Here is an 18,184-nt window from a genome sequence, read left to right on the forward strand (position 1 = left end):
TAAAAGAAATCAGTTTTTAGAAATGAGTTATTAAAAATATTATGTTTAGAAATGTGTTGAACAAAATCTTCTCTCCTATAAACAGAAATTGGGGAAAAAATAAAAAAGGAGGGCTAATAATTAGGGCTGCACGATATTGGAAAAAATTGACATTGCGATATTTTTTTCCTCTGCGATATATATTGCGATATTTTATATATATATATATATATATATATATATATATATATATATATATATATACTTAAAACTAGGGCTGTGACGGTCACCATGACAACCGCGTCACCGCGGTGGTCATTGCCACCTCGGTTGTCCATTGCCACCGGCCGTAGTACGTGACGTCACGCACTTTAAAACACAAATTACTGTTATGTTGCCAAGTATTACATATCTGTTAGAATATAACATTAGGCGCGATTCAGCAAGTTCAAGTTCAACCATGAATCTTGTTAGAAAACGAACTCTTACATCTGGGAACATTTTGGATTCGTGCCGAACTAGAAATCAATTTGGATTAAGCTTTTTGTATGGGGGTTTTAAGTAAAGTGTGTTTTAATATTCACTGCTGAGTGCTGAGAGTCCAAACACTGAGGAGCAAATCCATCGATACGTCCAGAACCATGCAAGCTAGTGGCGATTGACGGCGAGGGGAAAAAAGCCATGTAATCAACTCCTGTCTTCTAAACGCAGAAGCCCAGCTCAGCCAGGCATGGCAGAGGCATTTGCAAAAATGGCCAGATACAAAAGAGAAAGTGATAAATGGAAGACATTGACGAGAAATTGAGCATAGGCTATTTGGTAACTAGTTAAGAACGCGCCGCTCCGCAGCGTAGAGAAACCTGCGTTGCGAGAAATGCGGGCGGCGAAACAGAAGGAGAAGCCCTCTCTCGCATGGTTGTGAAAAAGTATCCTGTCTGTGCATTTTTCGCTACAAGCACACCGTCTGACAGTGTATTGCTGGAAACATTATAACCTCATTCTTCACTTAAACCGGACAAAGTCAACATGTTAGTTTTTCTGGCAAATAAATAAAAATATGACTACAAAAGGTGGAGAGAAACTACGCTGTTTTTTTAAACATCTGACTTATATTGTTACTAGGTTAATATTTTCTTTTTACGTATAATTATTAATATTTATATTATTATTACACTGATTAGTAAAGTGCCATTTAGAATTTTTGTTAAGTTCTTAAAAATGTTATTATTATACAGTTTCAAGCAGTTAAAGTAATGTAATATTTAACTACAATATTTATAAACAGTTTTGTGTTGTTTTATTAACGAAAGTTCAAAAATAAACATGTACGTTTATACGGATGTTTTATTTATTAATATTAAATTCGGTTATTCCTTAATTTTTACATAAAAGGTAAATTAACTTAGGTAGGCTACATTATTTGTTGATGTACGAGATCGAGGAACATGTTTGCCAGTAAATAATGTTCGCACCACTTAAAAAACAAAACGAATGAATAACTTGCGAAAAGGATGCAATAAAAAATGCAAGCGCTTAATCATTCTTCACAATCGGATTCGTACGTGCAATAAGCCGAGGCTATATTGCGCCGACAAGAACAAGCCCTAAAACTAGAGAGAGAATTAATCCTAGTTAATATTAATGATTATAAACACGAACTGCGTTGTATGATAAACGCATCACAATGATGTCGTGATCTTTGCTGAAGAACTGATATGTTATCGCCGTCTCCCCAGCCAGGTTTTCATCTGCTTTTTTTCCCCCTTCTTCTGGATACAAACAATAAAGTATCAGCGCCAGACCAGTGGTTTAAATTATATTTTACTCTCCTGATTTCTTTTCTTTTCATTAAAAAATAAATAAATATTTAAAGTTTTGTATTGCATAGCCTATATATTTTTAAAGATTATCATTCAGCCTACCTGCAGCGCATGAGGTTGTGTGCTGGGCAAATCCCCTTTACTCATGCTACCCATTTCATTTATGACACTGTAAACTTGACTTGGCAGGCTGATCATCTTTAAACTCAAAAGGTGTTTTTAACTTGAGACTGCATGCTTCTGCATAATGTGATGTTTCTTATTACAACTGTTAGCGGTGTCAAAATGAAAGCAAACATTAAAAAGGGTTTTGTTTTATCAATTGTATAGTTTAGTTTTAATAATAGCTAATGTATATAATACATTATAATATCGATTATTGTGTAGACTACAGTGTTCAACAAAACAATTTTATTAGGTTACTCTAATAGACCAAATCCCTAACTGAAAAACGAATGTGAAAATGACAGGCAGTTGCGTCTTTGCTAAAATTAATTTAACGACAAATTTCTTTTGCGTTTTTTCCCCTTTAGAGATCAAAAGAGCTGTATTTAAATAATTATTTCACTAAAACATGAATTGAATGCCCAGTTCTTTCCCGTGTGAGTTTAGTGCGCCTCCGCCGCGTCTGCGTTTTTAAGGTTACAGGTGCACCCTGACCTGACGCGGGGACCAGATCTCTGTATTGCTTTAATTTCTTAATTTTCATAACTGCATCGCATTCTCATATGGTAAAATATCAAAATTTATGTTCTGAAAGTAGTAGGAATGACGGGAGTGTTAGTAAATAACAGAAAGAACTTTCACTTTTGAGTGAACTTCTGTCACGTGTTATTTTAGTATGATAAAATAAACAAAAAAAGTAATGCAGAAAAGTATTTTTCGCTCTGCCAAGCCTTCTCTGTTGCTGTATAGAGAAGCAGCCTGCTCAGTCTCCTTACCCCGGCCCAACCCCGCCCACCGACTCCTGAACGTCTCACTCACTAACTCACTCACTCACGCGGGCATGCAGTGCGGTCTCATGAGGAAACGCAGCTTTTTGATATAATGTTTTTCTTGTTCCCAAATACAAATAATTTATCAAGTATTGTTTGAAATAAGTATTCGTAAAAACACGCTATTCCTGCTTTTCCGAATACCGTATTCCGGTTCGGCTCCACCCATAATATATATATAATTTTTTTTTTTTTTTTTGCATCGCACCCTCCTGCGATGTGACTATCGCGGATGCGCACATCGCGATTTCGATGCTGAAACGATATATCGTGCAGCCCTACTAATAATTCTTACTTCAATTGTATATAGACTTCAGATATAAATACAGACTTCTTACAGTTTAGTATGATTTTCGATTTTACAGTAGGTCACCGTTTCGGTAAGGTACTGTATACAACAAGCAAAATTACAATACAAAATGAATACAATACAGCAATGATGCTACTAATATAATACAAGCTTAAAAATATAATAAAATAATACTGCTTATTGTATATAATTTCACTGTATAAATTAAATAAAGGTTAACCATTGCTGAGCTATATAGTTATTCATTCAAGAGCAGAGTGATTTTTGATCATTTGTTGTTAATAATTAATATTAAAAACACAGACAGCAGGAATAAGACGTTTGTACTTTAAGATGCAGCACAGATGCAGCACAATGTGAAAGTTACAGACAGCACAATTTCCTGAATGTTTACTTCTTTTTTCCTTAATCATTAATTTGATGAATCCTGAATGAATTTTTAATATGTATGTATTACTTTAGAAAAAAATATATATTATCCGTTTCATCTTATCTGGAAGATGTCTCTATATTTAAATTAGGTATGCTCATAATAATCGATTAACCATTAACCGAAAGGGTGTTTGTAACCGATTAATGGTATCAGTTAAAAGATTAAAAATATTATTTAATATATTATAGTATGGCTGCATAAGGGGCCGATCGAATGTGCTTTTTGCGTAAAAAAGGGGCATCTTTTGAATGGTATACTAACAGCCACAAGTGTTTTGCACATGGCACAATCCAGAGCAGCAGTGTTTGTGTTGTTAAGACAACTACAGAGAACTTATAAAGAGCATGGTTTCTGCCACATTCATTCTTCCATGGCGGGGCGCCACACCAAAATGCATCCCTCCATGGCTACATTACAGCTTCCCATTCAAAACATTCAGTCATTGTTGTTGTTTTTTATAGCGGATTATAATCGCACTAAAACATATTAAAAGGTAAGTGAATTATAACAGCGCAAACTTTTCTGTAACCTTATAGTGCTGTGCATTATTTGTTAAAACCTTTAAGGTGATGTTCTAACTGACTGACAGGTGCAAGATGCGTGAGGCCAGAAAACACGACTTAGCTTTCAGTTAGGATGAACACAATTTATATAATTATAATTAATTTATAGACAAAGGTCTGTGGTTCTGCCTACTGTATAATGACTTTATCTTGCTGGAGTTTATGCCGTTTCACTTAACTTTAGGACGCATTAATGCTGCTCTGTTTTGTGATAAAATAATAACAGCGGGGCATTAAATAAATGCACATTTTCCGTGGAGAAGCAATTTGGGACAGTCTGCTATTTTTATTTGATGGAAGACAAAAACATATGATTGAAAAAAAAAACAGCCCATTCTTAAAAAGGATCAGTTAATGTTTTTGTTTTGTAATCTAAATTAATCATTGAGGCGAATATAATTTAGGGCAGGCCTATTTATTTTATTAATTTTATTTAGTTTATTCTGTTTTTCTACGCTATTGGAAACACTTCAGGGGCCTCATGTACGAAGACTTGCGTGGAAATCATACTAAAACATTGCGTACGGAAGAAAGACAAGTTGGAATCATTAATAAGTCTGTGCATTCTATTCTATTTGCACATTTATTGAATGGAAATGTTTCTGATTCACGCATGCAAATTCATCTTTAGATAGTGTCTTTATAGCAATGTACGTGCAGTAGATAGCTCCGATTACATTGGGACAACCGGCGATCGCTGCAAATTGTGCTTTAATGTTTGGCTGGTCAACTGCATGGTATGGAAACCTTATATACCTGCTAGATAAACCCGTCTCATACAGCTGCCATTGCACAGCTTAAAGACACTTTGTAGAGTGCAAGTTACACAATTGCCTCTAGGAGTCGCCAATGGAAATAAAACAGACACGGACAAAAAAATGTGCGTACACCATCCATGAAGTTGGCGTGGAGCTGCGCACACTCACGTTCATTTCATCATTAGTAAATCCAAACGTGAGCGATTCTGAGCGTGAAACCTGGCATATGCAAAGTTTTTGTGCATACGCAGTGTTGATACATGAGGCCCGAGGAGTTTGAAGATGCTCTACTGTTATGTTCTGTTATTAATATGCTAGCATGTTAAAATAAATCAGTATTTTAAAATGCAATATTTAATATGTCAGACACAAAATAGACACGTCAATTTTTTTTAAAAATGTAATAATAATTTAATATTAATTTGACCAGTTAACAGTTGTCGGTTTGCAAAATTAACAGAAATGAGCATCCCTATTTTAAATTGTTCAATAAAAATGAGATTGACAAAACTACTGTCATGTGTAAGTTGTAGCCACAAGCACAAACACTATGTCTAAACAAAAATGTCTCTACTTGCATTAGTTCAACTGTACAACATAATAGAAAAAAGCAATTGTAGTATAATACTTACTAAAATCTGAGAGTCCAAGGAAACAAACTTCTTAAACCATCACATGCCCGAATAAAAAATATACTATTTCAGTTATTCTACAGTTCAACGTGACACGCAGAACTTTCTTCTTCAACCTTCCAAGACTTTCAAGATTTTTCTACTCCACCCAAAAACCTGAAGGAATTTTGCCTGAAGATATTAGGGCCCATTTTTTAACACATCAAGCTGTGTTTGTCATTGTCAAATATATGCCTTTTTATATGCACTATTGACCAACACACAAAATGTATCATTGGAAACCAAATGTTTAATAGTTTTGTATATTTTTAATAGTAATCCAACTAGGTTGATTAGGGTCAAGGGTCAGTGATTAAATCCAAAGGTTTAGCATGCTGTGTAACGTTAAGTTAACTGTTAATTTGAAAAAGTTAGAATGCCAAGTCACAACTTGTTCAATCTTAACACTGTTTGGGTTATTGTGGACAAAGGAGTCGAACGGTGCATTGTACCATATTGGATTGCACGAAAGGTCTGTAAGCTTTGGAAGCCAGCAGTGGTACGGTGGGGAGATCAAAAGAGCTACTGCCCTGTGACGGACTGACGGTCCATCGGAGGCAGCTGGGCGTGTGTGTGTTCCAAGACTCCAAAATCAGGTCAGAATCTATCTAACATGGACCACCCGTGTGACCACACACAAACAAAAGAGCTAGCAAGAAAAAGAAAAATCCGACTGGAGACAGAGACTGAAGCTCAACGCAAACCGACACAAGTTCCCACTAACTGTCCATGTGAGCCAGCGGATTTTGATGAGTTATGACAATTCATGTGTAGTGTTAGAGCACTCTTGCTCGAAATAAACCAGCTTTGGATCGAGCGAAACCACGTTTGTATAGACTTCAGCAACTCTGACCAAAACAAACACAATGGGCCTGGAACAGTCACTGACGGTTAAATTAAGAGCACATGTAACACTACTCTCCCTGTCAAAACCTTTGCACTTTTGCTTATTCTCTCTTTCCCCTCAAGAATTCATGCGGCCAATGCTAATAATAGTGCGTAAACTACTCTTCCACATAATTTCTTCCTTTCTTTCTTTCTCCATCAGTCACTGTTTTTAGCAAGCAAACTGCTGCTTCACAGGACTGCAAAGAACATGCTGATTTGTTTATTTTTGGGATGAACACTTTCATACGGTGCTAAAAATTGAGGGAACGTAGCCAGACAAAATAAGATGGTGGGAGACAATCCACAACATCTGAGAGGCAACGGGATATGAAGTCCACGTCTTACTTAAACGACTTTGTTTATCTGAAATGGATGGCTTAGGGTAAGAAAATGATAGGATTATTTTCACTTTTGGAAAATCCCATTTCTTTAATCTTCACATTAAGACACATCTCAAACAACCAACTATACAACTAATCTACTAATCAAACATGCCATCTTGGCTTAAAGATAAAATTAGGTACAATCTCTGCCATCTAAACAAAAATATGCTGACATGCTCAATCTTATCAACTTTCGCCTTGCTCTTAACCTTTCATAGTGAGCTCCAGGTTTATGAAATTGTGAACTGAAATGACATTAAATTGAACTCTCTAGCCCTGGAGGCGGCAATTTGGAGTTTTCGTCTTGCTTCATTACTTTCTGCAGAATCTCTGCCAAATAAAACCCACACATTTCTAGTTGAGATGTGTGTGAGAGGGGGAGAATGACAAACTCATATGTGTGCCTGAACATGCCTTTTAAAATCCAACCCCTGCACTCGGCCAGTCTATTGTTAGAGAACCAGTGAACAACTTCCCTTCCTTCCTTGACAAAAGAAAAGAGATACACCTTCTGTGTGCAGTATGTGTGTAAGAGAGAGAGAGAGAGAGAGAGAGAGAGAGAGAGAGAGAGAGAGAGAGAGAGAGAGAGGGAGAGAGGGAGAGAGAGAGGGGGGAGAGAGAGAGAGAGAGAGAGAGAGAGAGAGAGAGAGTTATCGTACAGGAATATTACATAACTTTTCTGGACATTTGTTTGAAATGAAAAACAGCTTATTTGCATTTGTGACATGTAAATCAAACATTTGCACAACACCCATAATGTAAGATTATGTTGACGTTTGCAGTCTAACACAGCACACTGTATGACAAGATCAAGCACAATACTCCTATCCAAATTAGATTATCAGATATATAATCTTAAATCAAACACAAGTCTGAAATATGTATCAGGGAAAGCAGAATAAAAATTTGAATCAAAATTCAGGGTGATAATTGCAATCTCCCCAATTTCAATAGCACATTTCCCCTGAATTAAAAAAAACTTTAACATAATAACAATCAATAACATAATAAATATGCAAATACACAAATATCATTCAGTTATTGGGTGAAAATTAACACTTGTTATCATTCAATGAAACTTATTGAAGCATCACTACAACAACAACAACAAAATAACGAGTCATTCACTGTGAATTTAGACTACATATAAAGTGTGACTGAGGCAAATATGGTTTGCTCATTCCTTCAGGGCCAACTTATAATAAGTTCCATATATTGTTTACCCTGTTACTTAAAATATTAAGCCTGAAATCAGATACAAGTATGACTTCAAAACAACATTAGCACTATTTAATAAACAATGTATATAAACTATAAGTTATATAAAAAATGTTGTACTTTTATAGACATTGGTTACTAAAATGATTTCACTGTTTAGAATCTGCAAATAATACATTTCTGAAGCTATATTATTAAAGAGAAAGTCAGAATGTGCGAATATAAAACCAAATTTACCTCAATAGAAGTATGCTCAAGATACATTGGCTTAGAAAATACACACGAGAGTCATTTGTTCTGGAAAACTGCTCGCTGAAGGAGTTCTGATTCACTGAATTGAACCGGCTCATATGAGTCATTTCTTTGAGTAGCTGGACTACTCTGGCCGCGCTGTATGTACTTCACCACAAAGAAACTCATACAAGCGTACTTCTCTAGTGTACACTGCACTGTTTGCCCAGTTGCAGTGATGAAGTATACTTTTATCAGCAGTTCAGTAATCTTAAGAGACCATGAAAATAACACCATGACAAGGTAAATTATTTTCAAGCTAAATGGTGGTCGATTCCTTACTCTAAAGACAGCCTCAGTAAGCAGCACCCAGAAGTGAATCTATAAATACGATCTAAAAATATATCAACTATTGGAGTTGTTTGTAAACACGCGTGCGCAAAGTTTACCAGTCACACAGGCTGGAGACCCATATTTTACTCATAAAAGCTACAAATGTGCATGCATCTCATTCATAAGCAAGTTTACTTTAAAGTCGACCCTGCTTTGAAATACACGATCTTCTGCTTTGTTTACGTTTTAACAGCATCTATAAATCAATAAATACATACTAACATAAATATGTTTGTTCTAAATTATATTCGCATATCTATAGCTCGAGCATGAGCACGAAACCATATGTTCTCTACACAGCCCCCCTCCATCATCCATACAGCCTTGCATACTCACCTCCAAATCGGTGTTCTTCGCGGGAAAAGAACGGCGAAGTAGGTTGGAAGGAGGGTATTTGACTGGCTTAGATTTTTGCCCACGTTGAAATGACAAACTGTGCACAGGGTTAAACGCTTTCCTTGTGCTCCCTCATGTTGTACGAGGTTAGAGCCGCGTCCGCACAAGTTGGGCTCAGCTGACTGCCTCAAACACACGAGGGTGAGGAACTCTTTCAGCCCCGCCCCTTTACGCACAAGGCACACCTCCTCAGCAAAACCCGCCTATTTTAACCCATTGTGCTAAAATTCAAGCGTGCACCTGGATCATTTACAACTGGCAGTCTTAAAAATAAAAGCTCTTAGTCTTAATAGGCATTGACGGTTCTGTGAAGAACCTTTAACAGAGCCTTAACATGCCATAAAATGCTATCTACAGTGAAAAAATGTTCCATTAGATTTTTTTAACCACGAAGAACTGTTCAACAAAAGGTTCAACAAAAATTACATGACTTCACTGCAAGTAGGAGGAAAAAATAGTTGCACTTTGTCCCAATATTAAGAAATAAAAAGGAAGGATTACCGCATCCTTTCAGTGTAAATGTAAAAACATGTGGTAGCACATGTTTCAGACATTTTAAGATATCATCTGCCACTCTAAAGGGATAGTTCACCCATAAATGAATATTCTGTCATTTGCCCACCCTCCACTTGTTTCAAACTTCTTTAAGTTGCTGTCTTTTGTTAAACACAAAAGAACCTATTTTGAAAAATGTTGAAAAACCTGTAACTGTTTTCTTCTACATCATGTTTTATTTGAATTCCGGTGGTTTTTATTTTTAAAAAAAATTCAAAACATCTTATTTTGTGTGCCACAGGAAAAAATACTACAGGGTGAAACTGGTGAAGCATTTTAATTCTGCAAATTTAAATTTTGGAGTGAACTAACCCTTTAAATGTGTAATCGCTCTACAATTGGGAGAGGTTTCATTTATTCTTCCAAAGATGGGGATGACCCACACGCACAAAAAAATGACTATTTTCTTTGACAGCATTTATTTCTATGGATGTCATTGGCTTTTGGTTTCAAACATTCTTCAAAACATCTTGTGCCACAGAAAAAAGAAAATATTCTCTTTTCTCAAATTTTTTGATTGGCTACAGAAAAACACTTTTATCTAATGACTTACCTAATTAACCAACACAATCTCACAGCGATTCTTTTTGATTTAGTGGATAATTTGTATGAATTCGTATCATCTCATTTATACAATTTAGTACGATTTGCTTATCCCACAATGACATTTATATTAAGGGATGGGGTTGGGTGCCATGCCTCCTTTTAAAATTGATTTATAGCGCTTTTCTGGACACTGAAAAGGGCTTTACATATTTTTGGGGGAATCTCCTCATCCACCAACAGTGTGCAGAATGACGTGACGCAGCCATACAATGCCAGATGGCACACCACACTACACATTATTGATGGAGAGGAGACAGAGTGATGAAGTCAATTGTTAAATGGCGATGGTTAGGAGACCATGATGGACAGTAAGAAAATTTGGCCAGGATAACGGAATTAAGCCCCAACTGTTTTTCGACCACAGAGAGTCAGGATCTCGGTTTAGCGTCTCATGCAAAAGACAGCGCTTACTGATCAGTAGAGTCTCCTTCACTATACTGGGGCATTAAGACTGACACAGACTGCAGGTTGAGCGCTCCCTGCTGGTCTAACTAACACCACACACAGACACATTTAGTGTGTATGATCTCAAATTTTGCTTTTAAACTGAAATGTATTACATGAATTACAGCACATGAGGCCAGCACTACAGCTGATGATTTCTAATATTGGCTGGTGATCAGGTTACATCTTCTAAACATCTGCCATCTCTGATACATATTCCATATGAGGCTTTCATTGCTTTTAGGAGCCAAAGTGTCACATGTTGGAGATCTGGAGCAGTTCCAGAAGTGGTAGACACTGGGTGTTGACAGAATCAGAGTAGAAGGGCTTCTTTGGGATTACAGTCCTGTCATGAAGTGTGGCTCTCAGCCAGTCCTGGTGGGACTAATCTTCGAAGTGTTTTTTCTTAGCATGTATGATTATAATGTTCATTTAGAATGAACATAATTGTGTTTGTAGTGACTTATAGCATAACACAAGCATAACAACTGGAAAAGCTAATTCAGATTTAGTGTTAATTTAACACATTTGAGGAAAATGAAAAAGAAAGTTCAAACAAATTTCATGTTTAATAGTTTACTAAAAACTGTGAAAACTAAAAAAGTGATTTGCAATAAATTGGCTAAATACTTTTGTTTTGTTCGAAATTTGAAAGGAAAACACAAAAAATGTTGTCAACATCACTTAACATCACTTAAGTTAGGACATTTTAATTCTAATGTCATCTAATGTCAACCTTCAGGACATTGGTACATTTGTGTTTTTGCAGTATTGTTATTTTAAATGAATAATGTTTCTAGGATGAACTTTAACTTGATTGAAGCAACTTTGGTTTATTTTTCATACATTGTTTTGGTCAGATATGATGCAAAAGGCTTCTAAACAACATTTATTAGTTTGTTAATCTTTAATTTGAAATAAAATATCAAGTCATACATTTTAACATAAGTTTGTTTACATCTGCACCAAATAAAAATGGTATCTTTTATTCTTGAACGTATAGTTTCACTATCGGATGATGTACTAGTCAGAAAATAGTACACTTTTGTCTGTTTAAGATTTGTATTACAGTTTATTCAGATACAATATATATATTTTTAATGCTTTACATGGTTAATAAACAAAGCACAACTATTTATTTGGTCATTTAAACAGTACGCCTACATTGTACACTGGGTCACCATAGTAGAATGAACCACCAACTATTCCGGCATATGTTTTACACAGCCAATGCGCTCCAACACCCAACACTGGGAAACACTCATATACTCTCTATTCACACATGCATTCATACACTACGGCCAATTTTGTTTACCCAACTCACCTATGTTCACCAGTGTTTGGACTTGTGGGGGAAACTAGAGCACCCAGAGGAAACACATGCCAACACGAGGAGAACATACAAACTCCACACAGAAATGCCAACTGGCCCAGCTGGGACTCGAACCAGCAACCTTCTTGCTGTCAGGTGACAGCGCTAACTACTGAGCCATCGTACCACCAAAGTTATTATTTACTTTACTATTTATTATTTACCTTACTAAAATTGCAAGGTCTTAAAAGCAACAAGATGACTTTACTTAAATAAAGGAGTAAACCAATTGTAACCTACAAACTGTTATTTATTCATTAATTTCATTCCTTTTCTTTTTGGCTTAGTCCCTTTATTAATCTGGGGTCGCCAGAGCGGAATGAACCGCCAACTTATCCAGCATATGTTTTACGCAGCGCATACCCTTCCAGCTGCAACCCATCACTGGGAAACATCCATACACACTCATTCCCACACATACAAGGACAATTTAGCCTATCCAATTCACCTATACCACATGTTTTTGGACATATGAGGGAAGCACCTTGAGAAAACCCACTCGAACACAGGGAGAGCATGCAAACTCCACACAGAAATGTCAACTGACCCAGCCGGGGCTTGAACCAGTGACCATCTTGCTGTGAGGCAATTGTGCTACCCACTGTGTTTTTATTAAAGTTTTACATTCACTCACACACACGCACACACAAAAAAACAGATTAAAAAGATAATACATAAATAATAATAATAAAGGATAATAATGAAAGCTTGAAAAAAAGATAATACATTAAAAAAGGGAAAGTAGATAATTGAATAAATAAACTCTAGTACAAAGACAATAACTACAGCAAAGCCCCTGACAGCATTTCAAAGATCAAGTATGTATCGATTAATTTGCAGGTCTGTTGGAAAATGTCTGATTTCAACTACAAATCTGCAGTCATTTTCTCAAATATATTCATTTTTGAAGTCAGAATTATTAGCCCCCTTTTAAATTTTTTGTCCTTTTAAAAATATTTTTTAAATAATATTTAACAGAGCAAGAACTCTGATAATGTCTGATAATATTTTTTCTTCTGAAGAAAGTCTTATTTGTTTTATTTGCCTAGAATAAAAGCAGTTTTTAATTTTTTAAAACCATTTAAAGGTCAAAATTATTACCCCTTTAAGCTATTTTTTCCCGATAGTCGACAGAACAAACCATTGTTAAACAATAACTTGCCTAATTATTCTAACCTGCCTAATTAACCTTAACCTAGTTAAGCCTTTAAATGTTATTAAAAGTTTCGTGAAAAATAGAAATGAGTTATTAAAACTATTATGTTTAGGAATGTGTTGAAAAAAATCTCTCCATTCAACATAAATTGGGGAAAAAATAAACAGGGGGATATTAATTCAGGGGGGCTAATAATTCTGATTTCAACTGTAAATCTGATGCAGCCTCTGTGTCCATTCTGTCAAAGTAGGTACTGCTCATCCAGTTCACTGTTCATCTATTTACCTAGCTGTTGTTAATATTATATGTAGTGCAAATAGGTGAGACTTACTAACTTGATCAGGGGGGAAAAGTCATTAAGCATAAAAAAAATAAAATAAAAAAAAATACTGGGTGCATTGATATGTCGTATCCTAAAACTTTACTAACCTCCCTTTTAACCTCCTGCTAATAAATTTGTATATTGGGACATTGCCAAATATGTGAACATAGTCCCAGACTTCTCCATAATTACTCCAGCACTGTGATAATTTTCTAGAACTATCGAATTTGGCGACCACTAATGGATCTTTATTCATTCATTCATTTTCTTTTCACCTGTACCACATGTCTTTGGGCTGTGGGGGAAACCGGGGCATCCGGAGGAAACCCGACCGAACGCAGGGATAACATGCAAACTCCACACAGAAATGCCAACTGACCCAGCCGAGGCTCAAACCATTGACCTTCTTGCTGTGAGGCGACAGCACTACCTACTGCGCCACTGCGTCGCCCAGTAGAACTACATCTTCCAGATAATTCTGCACGTTTGTTCATTTACGAGTGTTTGCAAATGAGTGTGTATCAATGTTTCCCAGTACTGAGTAGAGCTAAAAGGGCATCTGCTGCGTAAAAAAAAGCTATGCTGAAATAGTTGGTGGTTCATTCCGCTGTGGTGACCTCTAAAATAAAGACTAAGCTGAAGTAAAATGAATGAATGACTTTTCATTTACTTAAAAATGCTTTGGCAACAAGTTTACTCACTTATTTGCTAAGTAAAGACGATTAATATTTTTTTACAGTGTATGATTACAATTTTACATTTATGTTAACGATGACTATATCAAGTTTGTCTTTGGAAATCATACATAAAAAGGTATTTTAATTGAATACGTTGGTACTGCACTGTAAAAAATGTGGTTTCACTCATCCCTAACATAAAGAGTCATTGGATATTCTCTGAATTGAAATTTACCACTGAAAATATCCATTGAAAATGACTTAACCACATAAACACCCTCATATCCTAAACTGGGAAGCCATGTTATGTAAAAATTCCACTGGTTACTTTGACAAATGTTTGGAGGATACAGATGTTTTGCGGACCCCGGTTCACAGAAATCAGAGAAGACCTTAAGTGAGTGACTTTCGGAATTACCACAGAGGACGGCCACAGTCTTAACCTCTCCTGTAAACACAAATTACACATTAGCCATACTTAAGGGGCTGACAAGAAAACATTTGCACTACTTTAACTTTCTCAAACACGTTGACTTGTAAGCCACAAAGGCCAGTGCATCACCGGAGCTATTCAAGCTATTTGGGGTGGAGGGCGACCCACAGGCATATGTGTCAGCATCTACAAAGCTTTGAGGAGGTATGCATGCTGCACATATGAATTATGTGTAATGAAACATACCAAGATTGTTGTTATGCATTGCTTACAACAGCTGTTTGCAAAGGCCTAGTTTTCAGTCAAACATTGGTGTGCTAGTGAAGTGTGCCCCTGTGGATTTAGTGGTTGACTCAGCTAAAAGTTTTCAAACAATCATTCCATTCTAGTGTGCTAATAATACCTGAGTTTTGGTGTATTCATGTCAGAAAGAATGTATTTATGAGATAAACACACCTGAAGACCATTACAGATGAGAGGTGTACCTTCTGAAAACATTAATACAACATGACACTGAAACTAAAACTGAAACTTGAAAACCTTTGGAATAACGATTTTAAAATAAAAAAAAATAAAGTTAAAACTGTCCAAAAAAGTAAAAAGCCAGACTTTTCTAACTTTTAAAAACGTTTTTTTTTTTTTTTTTTTTTTTTTTTTAGTTAAATAACTAATGGGGAATGTTTTTATAACTTAAAATAACCTTTTAGAACCATTTTTTTTTGTGTTGTGTTTTCCAGTAGGTCACTGAAAAATCTAAATTATTATATTTATTATTATATATTTTTAATGTTTTATTCAGTAAGTCTAATTGTTATAAGCATTAAAGTTATGTTAGCAATTTTATTTAGTAAATTACAGTATTTTACTGTATATGAATTGTATTTTACTGTAAGACAGTTATGCAGAATGTTACAGTATTTTAAAGTTCCATTGGGAAGATTTCTGTGTTTTTTACAGTAAAGATACAATTCCTTAAATACATTTATAGCAAGATAAATATTGCTGTAAATGTAAATAAAGTATTTTTGCAGAACTTTATTTAGTAAGTTACAGGCGTAACAAAGGTATGTAAAGTTTAACAGGATTTGTCCACACTTTTGGTTCTTGATAACAAAATAACATCATAATGCAGGAGGCAACTGAGTAACTAAACAGTCGTTCTTTGTTCACAGTATCAATCACATCTAGCAGACATGCAGGTGAGTAGAAAGTCTTTTATATATTCTTTGAACTTACCTGAATATAACTTGCTTTCTTTATCATAATATAGATTTGACGAAGGAAGCAGGCAGCTTGTCCGGGTTGTTGAAACAAGACCAGATGGTGGTGATGAATATGGGTAAAAACTTTCTCAGCACATTCCATTACTTCTCTTAAAAGTTGTGTAAATGTTGACAGAATGTAACATTGATAGAAAAATACTCTTGGAACATGTATAATAATGTTTTAAATAATTTTCAGAGAACCCCAATGTAACATTAGATCAAAATGTTTTGAATAACCTTATTATAACAAAAAAAAAATAAAATAAAATAAAAAATGTTAAAACATTAAATAATAAAGTAATGTTTTAAACGTTATAAGGAATTCCCACAATAGGATTTTTATAACTTTCTGAGAACGTTAGGGAAACATTCTTTGAACATTTATGCATTGTGGATGGAACGTCTTAAATAATGATTCAAATAATGTTATAACATTAATGTAACATGAGACTGAACTTTGTGAAACCTTTTGAATGCTATTATAACCAGTTATACTATAAGCACTTAGTTCCTCTAGATTAAGTGTGTGACTGAGAAAAAAGTTAATATTTGTTAAATTTTTTATGAAAGGTCTGAGCATTTCTTTCCAATTTTCAAATAAAATAGTTGTTATTTAGAGAGTTTCTTTCCCCAGAAAATGACAAATGTTTTAATTTGTTGTGATTGAAAATCTGGTTTCTTACACTTTTTTCGATTTCTTAACTGTTTTGAAGGAAAATCTTTAGTTAAACCATTTCTAATGTGCTGTATGATAATTCTGAACACATGCTGTCTTTGTGCTATTTGTCATTTTAATTCAAAATAAATCTCTAAATTCACTCTACATTCTCCACACTACTAAATTTAACAGACATGGGCCATCCAACTTCAACTTTTATATACAAATGAGAGTTTCCCAAAGATGCTTAAGACCTCTGAGGTCATTTGAGGAAACTTGTATTACTTACAATAATTCTGATAGCACGTGAAGGCCACATGAAGCCAATAAAATACAATCTTTCCTACATGACTGAATGCATCGTTTGTCTAAGCCCTAAGTTTCCGAGTTTGAGGTGTGTCAGTAAGACAATTTGGCAGACACAATCATTGCAGCATCTGTTCAAGTGCAAAAGAAGTACCATAATTACTCTAGCTATAGTGCAATACATAATGTTTTAATTTATAAAAATGCTTAATGTGTATTCTTCATTCTTCAGTTTGTAGAAGTTGAGGTTAAAAAAACATCTTGCTGTGTTTTTGGAAGAAAAAACACATGGACATCTTTCTCTGATCAAAGTGATTTGAACGCACCATTTGATTTTCTAAACCTAAACCCAAGCAAAAGGTGATTAGCCGAAAAGATTTAATTCTGCCTACAATCAAAAGGTAATGCAATCATGCACCACTGCCTTTAATCAAGAAAATAATCTTTAAGGGCCTAATATAATCTCTTTGTTCGAGTTTTAATTAGACATTAGTAGTCAGAAGGACTTGGACGCCAGTTAGTAGTAAGTAACGCTAACTGTGCTGCATCTTAAAAATCCCATATCAGCATGTGCTGACACACAAAGAGGTTTCTATCTGCTTTCTGGCCACCCAGCTCCAGACTGATCGCTCTCCAAAATTTTTCCCCCTCCGCTAAAGTTTATGGGCTTAAAAATGTGCGGCATACGGTGTTTCCTCCAAGATACAAGACTACTTGGAGTCCGTTAGGAGATCAAAGTATTTTTAGCCTTTCCGTTAATCCACAGAACATGATCTTTCTCTCTCTAATAACTTGGAATTCTTCTCATTCCTGTTGGTGTCTGGCAGAGGGGAACTCAGGAGGCTTCAAACCCACATTGTTCTCGTGCTCAGAGCGCGAGGCCCGCAGAAACGGAGAGCTGTACGGCTGAAGCCAGTGTTTGGCTTGGCTCGCGAAAGAGAGACACTGAACCACCCTGCCTGCCATCTGGCTAAACCGGCCCTTTAAGAATAGAGTACTGAGAAACACAAGAACACATGGCTGCTTTTCTGACAGGACTGTAAAATAACACAACGCGCATTCTCTTGCACCTGCAAGTCATTTCACAACTGAAAAAGATGCCATAAAAAGGCTTGTGCAATAATCAGCTCAGGAATTTAATTTTCACCTGAAAGAAAATTCCACCATGTATTAAGGTCTTTTTTTTTTCTGGTGACATATTATCCATCTTTGAAGTTTCACAATGAGGATTTATGGTAGGCTTTGTTGGAGTTCTGGCTGTTATTTTAGACACTCAATCCAAGAGAAGTAATCATATTTTTCATAAGACATAAATAATTCCGTGTTTGGATTCATCAAGGTTCTCCTATGCA

General features: G+C 35.5%; 1 protein-coding gene across 14 annotated transcripts in view; it reads right to left on the minus strand.

The window, feature by feature from the left end:
• The window catches only part of grb10a (growth factor receptor-bound protein 10a), a 117,516-nt gene extending 108,358 nt beyond the window's left edge, over positions 1-9,158 (minus strand). For 13 of the 14 annotated variants that reach the window (XR_015515878.1, XR_015515886.1, XR_015515887.1 and 10 more), the window contains exon 1: positions 8,979-9,158. The gene's annotated coding sequence lies outside the window, so the exon portion shown is untranslated. The remainder of the gene's footprint in view (positions 1-8,978) is intronic. The other variant, NM_001004287.2, reaches the window with a different exon arrangement.
• Between the last annotated feature and the right edge of the window lie 9,026 nt (positions 9,159-18,184).

Source organism: Danio rerio, chromosome 19 (assembly GCF_052040795.2).
Source record: "Danio rerio strain M-AB ecotype USA chromosome 19, GRCz13ab, whole genome shotgun sequence".
In the NCBI taxonomy this organism is placed as follows: domain Eukaryota; kingdom Metazoa; phylum Chordata; class Actinopteri; order Cypriniformes; family Danionidae; genus Danio; species Danio rerio.